This window comes from Monodon monoceros, unplaced genomic scaffold (genome assembly GCF_005190385.1).
Source record: "Monodon monoceros isolate NGI ecotype Baffin Bay Population unplaced genomic scaffold, NGI_Narwhal_1 Super_Scaffold_21, whole genome shotgun sequence".
Classification (NCBI taxonomy): domain Eukaryota; kingdom Metazoa; phylum Chordata; class Mammalia; order Artiodactyla; family Monodontidae; genus Monodon; species Monodon monoceros.
The window spans coordinates 11695170-11713101 of record NW_021703778.1 but is presented as its reverse complement, the minus strand read 5'-3'; the positions used below and the strand labels follow the sequence as shown (position 1 = coordinate 11713101).

At 38.6% G+C, this 17932-nt stretch overlaps 1 protein-coding gene across 1 annotated transcript in view; it reads left to right on the top strand.

Annotated features, from left to right (window-relative positions):
* KIAA1217 (KIAA1217 ortholog) overlaps nucleotides 1–17932 on the top strand; it is a 774831-nt gene that overhangs the window by 280565 nt on the left and 476334 nt on the right. Inside the window, exon 2 of the mRNA XM_029236751.1 lies at nucleotides 434–588. The gene's annotated coding sequence lies outside the window, so the exon portion shown is untranslated. The remainder of the gene's footprint in view (nucleotides 1–433; nucleotides 589–17932) is intronic.

Here is a 17932-nt window from a genome sequence, read left to right as displayed (position 1 = left end):
CATCTCTGTGCAGCAGGCTCTTGAAATAATCCAGCAATCAGAGCTGCCCATCACTCCCAACAAAGGGAGCAGAGAGGCCCATCAGAGGTGGCCCAGCTGTTCCTTCAGTCTCTCTGATTCTCAATTGGCCTTCCTGATTTCCTTCTGCCCCCCCAGCTACACAAGCCTGCCCTTATTTTCATGGTTGATCTAGTTTAATGTGTTTCCATTCTTTGGTAGTGTCTAACTTAGGTTTTGTGAAAAACTGGAAGTTAAAACCTCTGACTTTGGGTAACTTGTACAAAGGCGTATGTGGGATTACGAGGCATTCTGTGCTACACATCATACATGTATACATTGTATTCTTTGTTCTTCCTGTGTTTTTTTAATCAGCATGAATCTCTAATTAGCAGTTGCTGGGTGGAACCATGACATTATTATTTGTATTTTTCAGATGGAGAGACTGAGGTCCTGAATTTGTACTGCTTGTCCTGTGTGCTGTGTGTCCAGAAGACGGAGCTGGAGTCCCAATCCAGAGCCCCCGGGTGTCGCCCCAAAAGACTGTGCTACTTATTGGTGGAGGACGCCGCCTCCTCATTTTCTTTCTAGGTAGGTCTATCTTTTTATTAAATCACAAAGCGAGCATTCATCATCTTGACAGTGAACGAATTATGAGCTAAAGGCCTGTCTCTAAAACTTGGCTTCTGTTAATTCCTCCCTAAGCCCCGAGGAACAAAATGTCTGAGTTGAACCGTTCACTCTTCCTCCAACGTGTATTCATTCTGATATGCAGCTGTTTTATTTTTTTTTTATCCATTCTTTCTTTGAGCTTGCAGGCAGTGCCGTCGATATAGGTATTGCTTTTCAGGCTATGTTTTATGTTCACTTATATGCCTGTCTTTGTGTTCAGACTCTGGCTTGAAGCCATCATGATGACTAAAGAATAAGAGAATGTTCAAACATCATGAACTTTTCGCAAACAATTTGTGAACCTCTGTAGGTATCTGATGACTTTGTGTCTACGGAGTGAATAGAATGAATCAAAAATAAGAACCCTTTTAGTCCTACCCCATGATACGATTTTGATCAAATTCAGGGTCCCACAAAAGTAGCAAAATTAATTTGCCAGTTTCATTGAGGTTCTTTTACTTTGCCTAGATCAGCCTATGGAGGTGGACTTGGGTGTCTGGAATGCTGGGATGACCAGACTGACCTCCAGCTTTAGCTGTACTCATTTGGCCCAAATTCTGATCATAAATCCACCAGTTCAATACTTTATACTAATAAAAGCAATTTCCATTTTGAGTTTTCTCCCATTGCAGAGGTCCTCATAGAGCCCTTACCATTCCAACACAACGTTGTAAAATTTTGATATTCGATCCAGAGGAAGCTAGGAAAGAGAATAGATAGATACTGTCCCAGTACAGTCCTTATCAACTTGGATCTGCTTTAGTGAGCAGTGTGAATCAACACTCAGCCACACTGCTTGTTACCCAAGAACATCATGACTTGAGAGTCACTGGCAAGAAGTCATTGAACCTAGTTTCAGCAACCTCAGAATCGGTAATTCATGGCTTCCATGTTTGTACCAGCTCTGATGCAGGAAGTTCACTGAGTAATACAAGAGTCAGACGTACAGAACAGCTCCCGAATTCAGTGAACCAAAGAGGGCGTTTCCTCCCCTTCTGTAAAGTGACAGTGTTGGTGGAACACCATCAAATAAGAAAGAACCTGTGGATGCTGGACTTTGTACAGCTAGAGAGCTGGTTAGTGGGTCCTAGTTACTCTCAGCCAGAAGCTGAACCTCAGAAAGGGAGTTCAGGAGTCCTCTTAGCTCCCGGTGATTTACTCTGATTTCCCTTCGTAGGCATATGGAGTCAATTTTCTACTGTCTCTATAAATACTGTTGTGTCTGTCTCTCTGCCAAACCAGCTACCTTTCTCACCCCAGGGAGAAGCCAGAGATCAGACATTCCTACACTACAGCCCCATTAGACATCATAAGGGGAGGGAGGAGATTTGGCAGTCAAAATGATGTGTGTATTTGAATCTTGAAAGAGCCAGGCTAAACTTAGAGTCAGTGGGCTCCCATAAATAACCTGTGTTCCTCTCTCTTTGTGTGGTTTGGACTAGAATGCCTTTCTCTTTAGAGTTGTACAAGCAGCCAGGATCAAAGAGTCACCCGTTTATGGACGCGTAGTTCATCACCAAGTCATCATGCCGTTCGTGCTCAGCGGGGGGGCTCGGGCCCCAGCACTCATAATTTTCTCCTGTTACTATTTTGTTGCATGGATTGGGTCTGGAGGGCACTCAAAGAACTTGCAACTACTTTAAGTCACTTTTTTAAAAAAGAGTAGAGATGAAAATTCACTTTCAAAGGAGGGTTAAAACTTAACTGGCAACTTTCTGGGCTATGGAATGTGTAAGAGGGAAGAGGAAGTAAAGAAATTGACCCATTACCACATGGAATGTGGTTTAAAAAGAATAATAGAAGGCAGAACAGTATCCTGTGTAATTGACTTACCCTTGAGTCAACATTACCCAGAGCCTTTGATAAGCAGAGCAGAACATACACAGGGATTTTTTTTGTTGTTTTTTTAAAGCCCAAACTAGATAATGTATTTGAAAAACAGACTTTGAACTAGTTTGCTAGAATGTAAAGAATAAACATGTTTCAAAGTATAGCATTGGTGATGTTAACAGTTCCCGGATTGTGGATAATCACAATGATTCAAGCTAATAACTACTATTTGTTCAACGTCTACTGTGTGTGTGTGCTGTGCGGTATACGTGGTATCTTTGAATCCTCCCAGCCACACACAGGGAGGTGTCTTCTCCCCACTTATACACAGGGAAACGAAACTCCACAAAGTTTAAGTGCATTGCACAAGGTCACTCGGTCATTAAGTGGTGAGCCCAGAATCTCTGGAGTGAACCAGAAGTGACGGCCAGTTAGCCTGTAGGTAGTGTTTCTGAATCCTCACTCCTCCTCTGGCCTCTGTTGCAGGAGTTGTCGGAGCTCCTTTGCTTTCTGAGTTGGGGGGCTTTGCAGTCTTGTGCTTGCAGCCATTCAAGCCAGGGTCCATCATCTCCAAGTCCTGCTTCCCTGCCTTCCCCATTCCCTCACCCACAAGTCCCGCTCTGGCTTCTAGAACTGCCACCGACCACACGCAGACCTTCTGCAGGGAGCAATCCCTTGAAGGCATGATGAAGAAAGTGCTTAAAGAAAATACTTTGTCAGGTCTGTTGCCCTTGAAAAGGGCAATAAGGGATCCTTATTGGACTTCGTGTTTAATTTGTATACAGTATGTCAAATACTTTCTTTGAAAGGCAACTCAAGATAGTGAATGAGTCTGTGTGTTTGTCCACAGGTGGTCAGGCTTGATCCCTGCCCCTCGTACAGCATATTGCATAGCTAAGGTCCTGGTGTTTTTGCATGAATATCAGGGACTACGTATCTAGTAAAATAACTCCTGTCTCATGCTTGATCAGTTACAGTGATTGCCAAAGAACATTTCTTCAAACGTATTCTTTTAACAGGAATCACGTTCTAGTTCCTTATACTTTGTTACTTAAATCTTAATCGAAGCTGAACTGTGTGAATCTAAAAAAAAAAAAAGTATGTGGTGTAGTGCAAAGAACTCAGTGAATAGAGTCAATACAAAGTCTCAGTGGCTATGGAATCTCTGGGAGCCTTTGTCCTTGTCACAGGTAAAACCTGCATCACAGGGATGCCACAAGATCAAATAATTCAGATGATGGGAAAACTACAACCCTCTACAAATGTTACCTTCTTTCTGTTCCTTTCCTGTGTTATTTCCTTTCTTCTGTCCCATCTCTTTATACTGCTTTAAAAAATAGTTTAAAAGGGTCAGAAATAGAAGCAAATAATCAATCGATTCTTTCTTTACCAATTTAATTGAAAAGCAATTGAGCGCATCACGCAAAATCCTGAGGCTCTTCCCCCTGCCAAGTTTTCTTGAAAGATTTCACACGTGCAGCGTAAGAAATTGTGAGTCAGCCTTCTCCGATCCTGACTTTAAGAGTTGCAGAAATCATCTGCCAGGCAGCACATATGCTCTTAGTTCCATGAGAGGAAGAAAACACATTTGCTGAAAAGAAATGGAAATTTTAAAACCAGTTGAGTTGTAATACAGACACTTCAAATTTTGCTAGCTTCTTTTTCCCTCTGGTGCCTGACTGCTTTCCTGGCCCTGACAGTTTCTCCTGCTCATGAGGCCTCTGTCACCCCAAACTCTCCCTGGGGCGTGGGCTCCAGTTGGCCATGGAGGGAAGGCACAGGAAGTGCAGAATGACAGAAAGATGGAATGATGATGCAGAAATAATAAGTCGACAGTGACCACTTCTTGAATGCGAGGCTCTCAAAGGCTGTAAATCCATTTTCTTATTGAGACCTTGTAACAATTCAATGTGATAATAACCTTTAGTAATAAACTGCAGTCTGCAGTTCATGGCCTCAGGGAGCATGGCCTTAGCAGATGAAGTACCTGGCCAAGGTCACACAGCCAGTGAGCCAGGCAGAGGTGAATCATAACGCCCCCCAGTATAACATTACATACGGGACCTCCAGACGTGGGGGAGGTATTTTCTTATTTTCTCCTGGGCAGTTGTCTTCAAGGAAGCATACTCATGACCCCCTAACATCCTAAGGAACCGACTGCTGGCCAGTACTATTGCCTCTATGTTAACATTGCAGAAACCAGATGCCAACAAGTTGTGGGTTTCTTTTGAAGCAAAAGAAATCGATTGTAGGGGAAATGAAACTCTCAACTCAGTGCTCTACTTAAGAAATTTTAGGGCTTCCCTGGTGGTGCAGTGGTTACAACAGTGAGAGGCCCGCATACAGCAAAGAAAAAGAAAAAGAAATTTTAAACTCATTTTATGATGCTTTTTGCCCTTCTTCACCTCTCACTGAAGCTGTTCTGTTCCTCGGTAATTGGTACTTGGTGGTTCTCGTGGATTGTCGGTCAGCATGTTTTTATTCATTAAAATGTGTGAGTAAAAATCGATGCCATGGGAGAACCATGGCAGCCTCGGCCACAGAACAAAGGCTTTTCTAAACCAGCATTTCTCCCATCACATCTGGGTAGATGTTTCATGTGGGTTTTCTTTCCCCAAGTATCCAATGGCATGATTGCATGTTTAGACAGAATCGACAGTGACATTTTCTTCGACCAAATTAAAAAAAAAGTAAAGAAAAAAAAGGAAGAAATGTCTACATTTAACTAGAAAACCTAAAGGCAAGTTGAATAACACTTTGAAAATTTATTTCCATTTTGTGATCTAAAGCAGACCTCAGGTGTTTCTGCAGACAGGTGGTACAGTTGCAGGTCTGCTGTGAGTCCTTGGGTAAAGGATTGTGTTGGCTTTCTGAGAATATTTCAGGATTCACCATCACAAAGGACTTTGAAACATGGTGTTAAACTCCCATTGAAACGGGTCACGGTATAAATGTTAAAGAGGAAACCAAGCCAGGTAAACCCAGGATGTTGGCTCCTTGTCAAACCTCACCATTTGAAACCCCAGCTCAGGGACTTCCCCGGTGGTCCAGTGGTTAAGGCTCTGCGCTTCAAATGCAGGGGGCTCAGGTTCCATCCCTGATCCCACATGCCATGTGGTGTGGCCAAAAATAGTAGAAACCCCAGCTCAGCCTTCCAAAAGTCCTCCAAGGGAGCCTTCTCTAAGCCCATCCTTGTCACAGACACCAGCCCTGATGCTTCCTTGATCCCGCTAAAACTTAGCCAAGAAGCAAAAGCTCAGAGAGTGCCATTTTGCATAAAACTATCAGGCAGGAACTAGCACAACAAGGGAGAAATTCCTTAGTCACAGAAATCCGAGGGGTTCGATGTTAAGACAGTAGTCTCTGTCTTTCAGATGAGTGGGGAAAATTCTCCCTTGTGCCTTTGAATGAGGGATTTCCCTAAAGACAATACTGAACTCTGTGTTTAGTTGCTGAAATTCTGCAGCCCTGGGATTTTTTTTTTTTTTTTTAAAGTCAGAGCTTTCAGAGGCATGTAAAGCCCATTATAATGAACTGTAACTTAGGAGCACCCAGTAGATACAAGAGAATTGAAGGCTTTTTAAATACAGTCAACCAAAATATTTAAACTTTGGCTAGATCAAGCCGACACTGATTTCCACATGCCTCAGTCAGTAGAAAAATGTACCTTTTAAAACTAGAACTTTTTTTGGTCACTGATAGCATCTTAGCCCATAACATTTTTTATGATTGAAATGCAGTTAATCTTCATTATTCACAGAGTCTGTATATGCAAATTCACCTGCTCACTAAAATATATTAAATCCATACTTAGGTGCTTTCACAGTCATTCAGGGACAAGTTGCCGAAAACGCACACACGTTCCTAGCTGAGGTGCACCCGCTGCCTCCCTGTTTGGCTCATACTGTAAGAAAGTGTCTTTTTCATGGCCTTAGTGTCACATTTTTCACAGTTTTGTGCTGTGCGTTGATGACATCACCATTTAAAATGGCCCCCAGGCGAAGTGCAGTCATTCTCCCTAGCGACCCCAAGTACAGGAAGGCTGTGACGTGCCTTACAGAGAAAGCATGTGTTCGATATGCTTCGTTCAGGCGTGAGTTACAGCGCTGTTGGTGGTGAGTCCATGTTCATGAGTCAACCAGATATGTTAACTAAGATGTCCTTTGACCGAAACACATAAAACAAGGTTATGGATTCATTGTTTGATGAAAAAGTTGTGACCAGAGGCTGTCATGAACCGTACCCTGTATTCTCCCCTAGGAGCAGTGGTTTAGTACCTGCTAACTCAGTATTCCATGGATACTACAGAACATGAGTCCTGCAAATAATGAGAATTGGCCGTATGTGACTGAAAGCTCTGTACTGTCTGCTCACTTGAGTGGCTCTGTGGTGTGTAGAGAGTCTTCACTTACCATCTCAGGCGGGACTCAGAAATGTCCTGCTGTGTTTGGGATGGGGGTTATGGAGACTGGATGAGAATCCAGTGAATTTTATACATGAGGCAAAGAAAGGGAAGCTGGTACTGGAATGTGGAGAGAGAAGAGAAACGTGGCCATAGGTCATGGCCAGGAATGCCATAAAGGAAGGGAGGTGGAGGTGGAGGAAGAAACTGAAGAGAGAAATCTGAAAGTAGAGGAAAAAATGCATGTGTTCATAGTGAAACACAGAATCGGTACCCAAGATAATGCCATTAACCATAGGATGTGTCATTGAAAGTGTTCAACATACTCCTCCCACTGGATTATAGAGCAGGAACATTGATGTGCATAAGATGTCATCTGTTGTATTTTCTTGAGAAGCAGTAGGTGAGATACGGAGACATTCAGCAGAGCTTAATGACAACATTTTTACATAAACTGAGCTTTGTTTATTTGTTTCGTTTTGTTTTGGTTTTGCCTCGTGTAAGGTCATGACTCATTGTTTCACAGCTACCCAGAAGAGACAATTTTGATTTTGAATAAATAGCATCTGTAGAAATGTTTCTCTTAAGCCAGGGGCACTTGGATGCACTTAAGGTAATGGAATTTTATAACCTATTTCATTCGCGATGGCAAGAGAGAGATTTTTACTAGCTAACTTAGAGAAACGACGTGTTCTCATATTCATGCAAAAGGTAATTTGTTTTATAGGCAGAAAGTAGAGTTTACAGTTTGAAATAAATAAATCATTGCTTTAAACAGTGTAGGAGAAAGCATACTACTACAGAAATTATTGCTTGTTTACAGGCATTTGCCTGTTGGAAACAAAAGACTGAAATGAGAGCCCCTGTATCATTAGTCTGCTATGTGAGAAATGAGAAAGTATATACAGGGACCCAGAGCAGGAGAGAGAATTTCCCATAATCCCATGTGGACATGATAAATTGTACCATTTGGCCACTTACTGGTATATTAGATCAATACAGCATCTAACTCATGAGCTTCAGTTAGAAATCTCAAGTCTGATGGAAAAGTATTTTTTTGTATTTCAGGAAAGATTCTCAAAACTTTAGGAAAAATCAGTGCTGACGAAATATGGCCAAATTATATCTTCACATATGAAAAAGGTACTATTTTTTTCTAGGAGTTTGAAAGTCATTTTGAGCACTAAGATTTTTTTTAAGCAGTGTTAAAATCACATTGAACTGCTGCTAATGAGTTATATCATACTCATATTTTTTGAAAATTAAACAAAATAAGGTACAAAATATACAAGACAAAAATTAATACAAAATTTTCAGTATTAGCTATTATAATAATATTGTTTTTATAGTGGATGTTGACCCTACAATAGTATATAATTATCCAAGTGTCCTAAACCAAGTATCATTCTCTTTTGATTATCATGCAAATGGCCTTGTCATTCTTGAAAACCCCTAGAACCAACAAAGTAAAAGATAGTAAATAATGAAGCAAAAGGGAATTTTGAGGGCTACTAAGATACTTTCCTGAATCCTCCAAGACATTTCCTATAAAAGACTATGCATTGATTTTGCTGGTCTGCATTCATATCTGCTTTGTTAGGGTAATTAAAACTCACTGCTATAGCAAGCAACTTCAAAATCTCAGTAGCTTAAAACACTAAAGATTTATTTATTGCTAACGTCACAGTTATGTAGACTCCGGTGACTCCTCTGGGGGTTCTCCTTTAAATGGTTTCTTCCACCTTATAGCTTCCCCAGTCTCAGAGGAAGGGAAAGAGTTTGTACTGTGGTTAGGGAAGTTTAGGGCCAGGCCTGGACATAACAACATACTTTCCACTCACATTCTTTAGACCAGAAGCTCATCCTAAGACCACAACATAACTTCAGATTATTCTGGGAAGTACTGTCTTCCTGTTTGCATGGAGAAAAGAAACAGGATATGCTTTACTGATTCTTCAGAGATACTAAAGGTTTAAACATTCCAGTGTGCTCTATTTCTTAGCACGCCATTAAATAGGGTTAATAATTTATTATAAGGACACCATTTGACACCATAATTTTTTTTTTTTTTTGCGGTACGCGGGCCTCTCACTGTTATGGCCTCTCCCGTTGCGGAGCACAGGCTCCGGACGCGCAGGCTCAGCGGCCATGGCTCACAGGCCCAGCCGCCCCGTGGCATGTGGGATCTTCCCTGATCGGGGCACGAACCCGTGTCCCCTGCATCGGCAGACGGACTCTCAACCACTGCGCCACCAGGGAAGCCTGACACCATAATTTTTGTGTCTCAGCATGCAGAGTTGATGTTGGTCCAGGTCTTCCCTGAAGCTTCCCTGATCATCTCACCATGCCCTATAGTGATCCTCTGATCTATGCTGTTATAGTGACGTTTAGCAAATCATCTTCGTAGTCTTTATTCTTTCTACTTATTATACGTATTATCTTCCTATTAGACTCTAAGCTTCTTACATAGTCTAGGCTAGTCTAGTCTAGTATGATATAATACCATATCATATAGTATTGTATGGTAGTTAATGACATGGTCTCTGCAGTCAGACTGCAAAGGTTTGAATCCTGGTTTCATTACTTACTAGCTATTTACCTTACCTAATTATCTAACCTCTTTGTACCCTAGTTTCCTCATTTAAAAATAAGCATAGTCACTAAAGTGCACACCTCATATATTTTTTATGAAATTGCACATGATAAAGTATGTAAAGCACCGAGAATAGTAAGCATTTAAAAAACTCCTAGTGAGTCTTTGAGAAATGTCAAATGTAATTACTTATACAATACAGAACTATCACTTTTTATTCTTGAATCCTCTACTGCAGCTAGCATATACGCCTGCCCACAGGAGGTCACAAGAACTGTTTACTAAGAGAAACAATGAAGATTTTTGATTGATGAAGTAGAGAGTCTTCTACTTCCGCATAAGAATCCTTCCTCAATATATTGCCTCCAGTTCCACACAGATACCAACATTAAGGTATAATGGTTTTTCTTTATAATTAGGAATATATAATTAGGAATTAACCTTAAAATGGCTTTTTTTTTCATGTAAACAATGCAACACACTAAACTTTTTTTTTTTTTTTTTGCAGTACGTGGGCCTCTCACTGCTGTGGCCTCTCCCGTTGCGGAGCACAGGCTCCGGACGCGCAGGCTCAGCGGCCATGGCTCACGGGCCCAGCCGCTCCGCGGCATGTGGGATCTTTCCGGATCGGGACACGAACCCGCGTCCCCTGCATCGGAAGGCGGACTCTCAACCACTGCGCCACCAGGGAAGCCCAATGCACTAAACTTTAAGTGAAACACTTCCTGATATAGCATGTCTAAAATTCGGGATCAAATAAAACATCTAATTAATTTTCATGTATACCTGAGCTGTTAACCATAAACATAAAGGAATACCTGCAAAGGCCACAGATTATACGAAAGTGCAATTCCACAGAAGTACAGAAATTTATTCTGAGGTGTTTGCCTATTCCTTGTGACCTGGAACCTGGGTTCCAATGGTTACACACAGCTGATAAGAAACAAAGCCTAGGACGAGAGCAGAGTAAGAAGATAGATCAGAGACATAGATAAAAAGCAAGAAGGGGGATTAGTATAAAAAAATCCCACATCTCATAGAGAATTAATAGAGATAATTGCTTGCCTCAGCCTTCATTCACTCTGAGAGGAGCAGGAGAAAGAAAATAGCCATCTTCAAAATGCCTAACCTCAATCCTACCAGGTAACCATTGTAGCCACCAAAAAAGGGCAGAATTTGAGTTCAAAGTGGCATCAAGTTGATAATCTCCCAGGTACTTGACAGGAGAAATGCAAATCTTCTCTAAAAGAATGCATCTTAAACCTAAGCCTCACATTTAGGAAAAAAGTTTCCAAGGAACATGAACTCACACACACAAAAATTACCAAACACAAGGGAATAGAACACTATTAGCAAGAGCCAAGAGAAACGGCAAAGTGAAGAATTTCAAAATTGGAGTTTTTATACCAGGAATATGTAAGTTTTATATCTTTAATACTCTCAAGAAACTAAAAGCATATAGCAAGTGTCAAAGTTACATGACATTAAACTGTGGAATTTGGAAAAAATTAGCTTTCTGGAAATGAGAGATATAATAATTGAAATTAGAAACTGCTTTAAGCATCAGGTTAGACTAATTGAAGAAAGAATGTGTAAACTAGAAGATAGATTAATAGTAATAATTAAGAATGCCATGTAGACAAAGAGGAGGTAAGCATGAAAGAGGAGTTTAAAGTAAAGAAAATATAGAAGGGAAGGTAGAACACATGTCAAATTGGAGGTATAGGACAGGAGTGGGCAAATTGTTCCTGTAAAGGATCAGAGAGTAAATAATTTACGGTCAGTGGGCCACAAGGGCTCTATCAACCCTGCCATTGTAGTGCAAAATGACATTCTGAGAAATACTCAACTCTGTCATTGTAGTACAAAGCACCCATAGATAATAACATAAACAAATGCACCTGGATGTTTACTTACAAGAAGACAACATACTTGATTTGGTGCATGGATCATGGTTTGTCAACTCCTAGCCTAAGAAATAATAGAAAATCAGGGCAGAACAAAATTTGAGAAGATAGTGGATTACATCTCAATCAAGATGCCCTCCCACGAAAAGTAAAACAATTAGATCTCGAAAAAAAAAGAAAAGGTACAATAATGGCTGGGAATTTTCCGGAAATAATAGAACACAACAATTCTCAGATTCATAAGACCAAAAACTCCAAAGCAGGGTAAAGTAAAAATAAATTCACAACTAGATAAATTATTGTGAAACTGCAGGACAAGAATGACAGAGAAAGATTTTAAAAGTTGCCTTAAAAATTATTAACTTCAGTCCCCTAAAAAGATGTAGAAACTGGACAAAATTTTCAAAAATATATCAGGGCCCTGGAAATTGACCTAAGACAAACAATAATTGTGAAGCATTTATTCATGAAAAACTGCTAGAACTTTGAGTGAGAATGGTAGAAATCTGTGATCTTCATACCTGGAGTTAGTCCAGACCCCCCACTACCAGCAGCAGCTTGGCTGATGCTATCTATAGTTTCACATGAGTGGGGTTGGATGTGAAAACCAGAAGTTTAACTGTCAGAGAGGAATGACTTGGAATGAAAGGTGAAAACCCACACTCAAGAGTTTTGTCAGTAAAAGTAGCAAAGTTGATAGGAAATGAATTGGAAAAATCTGGTGCTCTTCACCTTAAACTTGAGGTCCCATTTGAGTGAGCAATGGACAAGCAAGAAATTTAATAATGAGATCTTGGAAGTGAGAAAATCCCAAAGAAATGACAAAAAAATTCTTGGAACTAATAAGCAATTATAGCAAGGTAGGAGGATGCAATATATAAATGTTAAATCATATTAATATTAATATAATTATATAAAAACTAATATAATATATAAATATATTGTATAATAATGATATACAAATATTAATTGATGTGTTATTAATAATTAATATTAAATTAAGTTGATGTTAATCTTGATAATTAGTTATGTGTTATGCATTAGTTACATCAATTAGTATTATTATAAATTAATTAATATTAAAAAGTCAATTGCTTTCCTATATACCAGCAATGAACAATTGGAATTTGTAATTAAGAACACAGTACCAGTTACATTAGCACCAAAAAAGTGAAATACTTTAGGTATAAATCTAACAAACTATGTACAGGATCTATATGAGGAAAAAACTGTAAACTCTGATGGAAGAAGTCAAATATCTAAATAAATGAAGAGAGATTTCATATTCATGGGTAGGAAGATTCAATTTCCTAACTTGATCTATAGATCTGAAGATTTACATCCAAAATATACAAAGAACTCCTGAAACTCAACAGTGAGAAAATCAACAACCTGATTTTAAAATGAGTGAAGTCTCTGAACAGACACCTCACCAAACATGATACACAGATGACAGATAAGCATATGAAATGATTCTCAACATTATTTGCCACTAGAGAATTGCAAATGAGAGCAATAATAAGATACTATTAAACACCTATTAGAATAGCTAAAATCCAAAAATCCAAAACACTGACAACAGCAAATGCTGACAAGGATGTGGACCAACAGGAACTCTCATTCATTGCCAGAAGAAGTACAAAATGGTACACTCACTTTTCAAGATAATTGGCAATTCGTTACAAAGCTATGCGTGGGCTTACTATAAGATCAGCAAATGCATGCCTGGGTATTTGCCTAATGAGTAGAAAAAATTACGTTTACACAAAAACCTTCACATGAATGTTTATAGCAGCTTTTTTCATAATTGTCAAAAACTGGAAGGAACCAAGTTGTCCTTCAGTAAGTGAATGGAGCAACAAATTGTGGTACATCCATACAACAGAATATTACTTGGCAATAAAAAGAAATCAGCTGTCAAGCCATGGAAAGACATGGAGGACACAAATGCATATTACTAAATGAATTAAGAGTTTGTAAAGGCTACATACTGTATGATTCCAGCTGTACAATGCAAAACTATAGACACTAAAAAAATCAGTAGTTGCCTGTTAGGAGAAGGAAAAGAGAGGAGAATAGGGATGAATAGGTGGAACATTAGGAAATTTTTAAGGCTGGGAAAATATTCTGTATGATACTCTAAAAATGGACACATGACATTATGCTTTTGGCAAAATCCATAGCATTGCATAACACAAATTGTGAACCATGATCTAAACCATGGACTTTAATCATTTTATACCAGAATTGGTTTATCAATTTTAAATGTACCACATTAATGCAAGATGTTAGTAATAGAGAAAATTTTGTGCAGGGGGATAGAGGGTATATGAGAAGTGTCTGTACTTTCTATGTACTCTCTCTATAGACCTAAAATTGATTTTAAAAAAGAAAGTCTCTTAGATTGTTTTTAAAGGAATCAAATGAAAATTCTAGATTTGAAAAGTAAAATAATCAAAACGTAAAATATTTTGGATGGTTTCAACAGCAGTTTGAGATGCTAGAAAAAATAATCAGTGAACTTGAAAACAGATCAATAGAAATTATCCAATATTTATAGAGAAAAAATATTTTATAAAAATGAACAAAAGCTCAGAGACCTGTTGGACAACATCAAATATACCAATATGCATACAGTAGAAGTCCCAGGAAGAGAGGAGAGAGTCAAACAGGCAGAAAATTAATGGCCCAATACTTTCCAAATTTGATGAAAACTATTAATATACAGACCCAAGAAGTTCAGTGAACCCCAAGTAGGATAAAGAGAGAATCTAGACACATCACAGTTATTACTCTGCTGAAAAAGCCAAAGATCAAGAGAAAACCTTGAAAGTAACAAGAGAAAATTAACTTATTATGCACAGAGAATGACAAAATAATTAATATATGACATCTCATGAGAAACAATTGAGACCAGAAGGTAGTGGAATGACATTCATTCAATGTACTGGAATAAAAAATTCTCAACCAGGAATTCTCTATCCAACAAAACTGTCCTTCAAAACTTTGGGGAAATAAAGACATTCCCAGATGATCAAAGACAGAAGAGTCATTACTCACAAATCTGCCTTACAAGAAACATTAAAAAAAAAAAAAAAAAGTCAGTATGAAAGAAATGACACCAGACAGTAATTTAAATTCAAAGGAAGAAATAAAGAGATTAAACACAGTAAACATGTAGGTAAATATAAAGACAACTAAATTTTTTTCTGTTAATTTTTGTAAAAATCATAAAATTATATGAAGCCATAAATTAACACTGTATTATTGGGCTTATAACAGATACACATGCAATATATATGACAATATTAGCGCAAGGGTGGGGGATAAAGCTATATTGGAGAAAAATTGCTGTATTTTACTAGAATTTAGTCAGTATTAACTTGAAGTAGATCATGATAAATTGGTATGAATCCCTAGAGCAGCCCCTAAAAAAATAAACTAAAAAATAAAGCCTAAAAATAATAAAGGGGGCTTCCCTGGTGGTCCAGCAGTTAAGAATCCACGCTTCCAATGCTGGTGACGTGGGTTCGATCCCTGGTTGGGGAACTAATATCCCACATGCTGCATGGCATGGCCAAAAAACTAAAAACTAAAAAAAATTTTTAAATAATAAAAAAAATAAAGAAATTAATATTAGTACACTAATATTTCTTAAACACAAAAGGCAGTAAAGGAGGAAAATAGGAAGAAAAAAGACATGAAACATTTAGAAAACAAATAATGACAAATAATGTATAGGCATCTAACACGAAAACCCCAAAATACATGAAGCAAAAATTGGAAGATTAATAGGAAAAATAGATAATTCAACAACTATAATGACAAATTTCAGAAAGAAATATAGTGGCAGATTTCACAGAGAAAAGATAAATCATCCAAAGGAACAACAATTTGACTATATCTGATATCTCAATAACAATGGGGGCCATACACAGTAGAAGTATCTATAAGGATATGAGGAAAAATAACTGTCATGCTAGAATTTTACACCTAGCAAATTATCTTTCAAGGATGAGAGTAAAAGGAAGACATATTTTTCAAAATAATAAATAAAAACTGGAGCATATTTTACCAATGGGACCTCACTAAAGAGAGGTACTGGGGCTTCCCTGGTGGCGCAGTGGTTGAGAGTCTGCCTGCCGATGCAGAGGACATGGGTTTGTGCCCCGGTCCGGGAAGATCCCACATGCCATGGAGAGGCTGGGCCTGTGGGCCATGGCCACTGAACCTGCATGTCTGGAGCCTGTGCTCCACAACGGGAGAGGCCACAGCAGTGAGAGGCCCAGGTACCGCAAAAAAAAAAAAAAGAAAGAAAAAGAAGAGATGTACTGTACACATCAGAATGATAATTTGAGATACGAGTATTAAGATTTGCCTCTTTTAGTATGTGTAGCATACTTCAGTAATTTTTAAGGTCACTTATGTTTCCATATAACAGGAACAAATAAAAAATAAAACTTGAAAATGATATCATTTTCAATAGTGCAATCAATATAGGCTATCTAGGAATACATCTAACAAAAGGTGCATAATTCATAGGCTATTATAAAACATGATTAAAAGACTTCAGCTCTTAAATAAACATGGGAATCAATCTAAACAAGCAACTATAAAACTGTTAAAAAACTGACAATTATACTGATGATGATGTTTAATTTATACTTTAAAAAAATCAAGGGACAATTAATCTTAGACTCCACTAGCATATAAATAAGGAGGGGATGATTGAAATAATATTTTCTGGGGCATTGTGATTGTTCTGAAGAATGGGGAAGGGAAAATATTCATTATTTTTAGAGTTATTAAAGATAAATATTTAAACACATAAGGTAAACGTTAAAAATAGCATGTATCTTTCAAAACTTATAGAAGAAAAGGTTACAAGAAAGAAGAAGAAAAAGTCTAAACAAAGAAAAAGGGTCAAAGAAAAATCAAACTAAATAAAAAGGGCAAAGTATGAGAATACAAATAAATCTAAATGTATCTAAATGTATCAGAAATCACAATCAATATAAATGAACTATTAATGTAAATCATTACATTAACAGTTTAAAGGAGCAAAACTGTGATTATTCCAAAAGATTCAAAATGAAAAATAAATGAAAGTGCATGATAAAATTCAGCAATCATTCATGGTCAAAATTTATAGCAACTAAAAACTAAAGGAAATATATTTAAACTAAAAAAAAGGTCTACAAAAATCCTACAGCAAATCCGACCATATTGAAGTATTAAAATAATTATCTTTATATTCAACAATAAGACCCAAATGCTCACTGTGACCATTTCATTTCAAAATTGTACTAGTCAGCTTAGCCATCACAATAAGAATAGAAAAAGGAATAAAAGGTGTAAGGGTTAGAGATGAAGAAACAAAAATGTAGTTTTTTGCTGATTACCTACCTAGAAAATCCAACTAAATTCATCTATTCTTAAACTTAATAAAGCAGTTGGTAAAATTGCTATATGTAAGATCAAGCTAAGTTAACTTTGTACTTGAGCATATGAAGAAACTGGAATTCTCCTTCTTTGCTGAGTAAAGAGTAAAATTTTACAACCATTCTGACAAACTATTTCTCTTCATCTACCAAGCTAAATACATGTAAACTCTGTAACCCAGAAGTTTCCCTTCAACACATACAGGTATAATTAAGGTATAATTAAGGGAAATAAGTGCTTATGTTCCTCAAAAGATATACAAGAATGTTTTTAGCTGCTTTATTCATAATATAAAAAACTGAAGGAGAGGAACCAAGATGGCGGAGTAGAAGGACGTGCTCTCACCCCCCTCTTGTGAGAACACCAGAATCACAACTAGCTGCTGGACAATCATCGACAGGAAGACACTGGAACTCACCAAAGATACCCCACATCCAAAGACATAGGAGAAGCCACAACGAGGCGGTAGGAGGGGCGCAATCACAGTAAAATCAAATCCCATAACTGCTGGGTGGGTGACTCACAGACTGGCGAACACTTATACCACAGAAGTCCACCCACTGGAGTGAAGGTTCTGAGCCCCACGTCAGGCTTCCCAACCTGGGGGTCCAGAAACGGGTGGAGGAATTCCTAGAGAATCAGACTTTGAAGCCTAGTGGGATTTCATTGCAAGACTTCGACAGGACTGGGGGAAACAGAGACTCCACTCTTGGAGGGCACACACAAAGTACTGTGTGCATCGGGGCCCAGGGGAAGGAGCAAAGACCCCAGGGGAGACTGAAACAGACCTACCTGCTAGTGTTGGAGGGTCGCCTGCAGAGGCAGGGGGTGGCTGTGTCTCACCGTGAGGACAAGGACACTGGCAGCAGAAGTTCTGGGATGTACTCCTTGGCATGAGCCCTCCCAGAGTCTGTCATTAGCCCCACCAAAGAGCCCGGGTAGGCTCCAGGGTTGCGTTGCCTCAGGCCAAACAACCAACAAGGAGGGAACCCAGGCCCACCCATCAACAGTCAAGAGGATTAAAGTATTACTGAGCTCTGCCCACCAGAGCAACAGTCAGCTCTACCCACCACCAGTCCCTCCCATCAG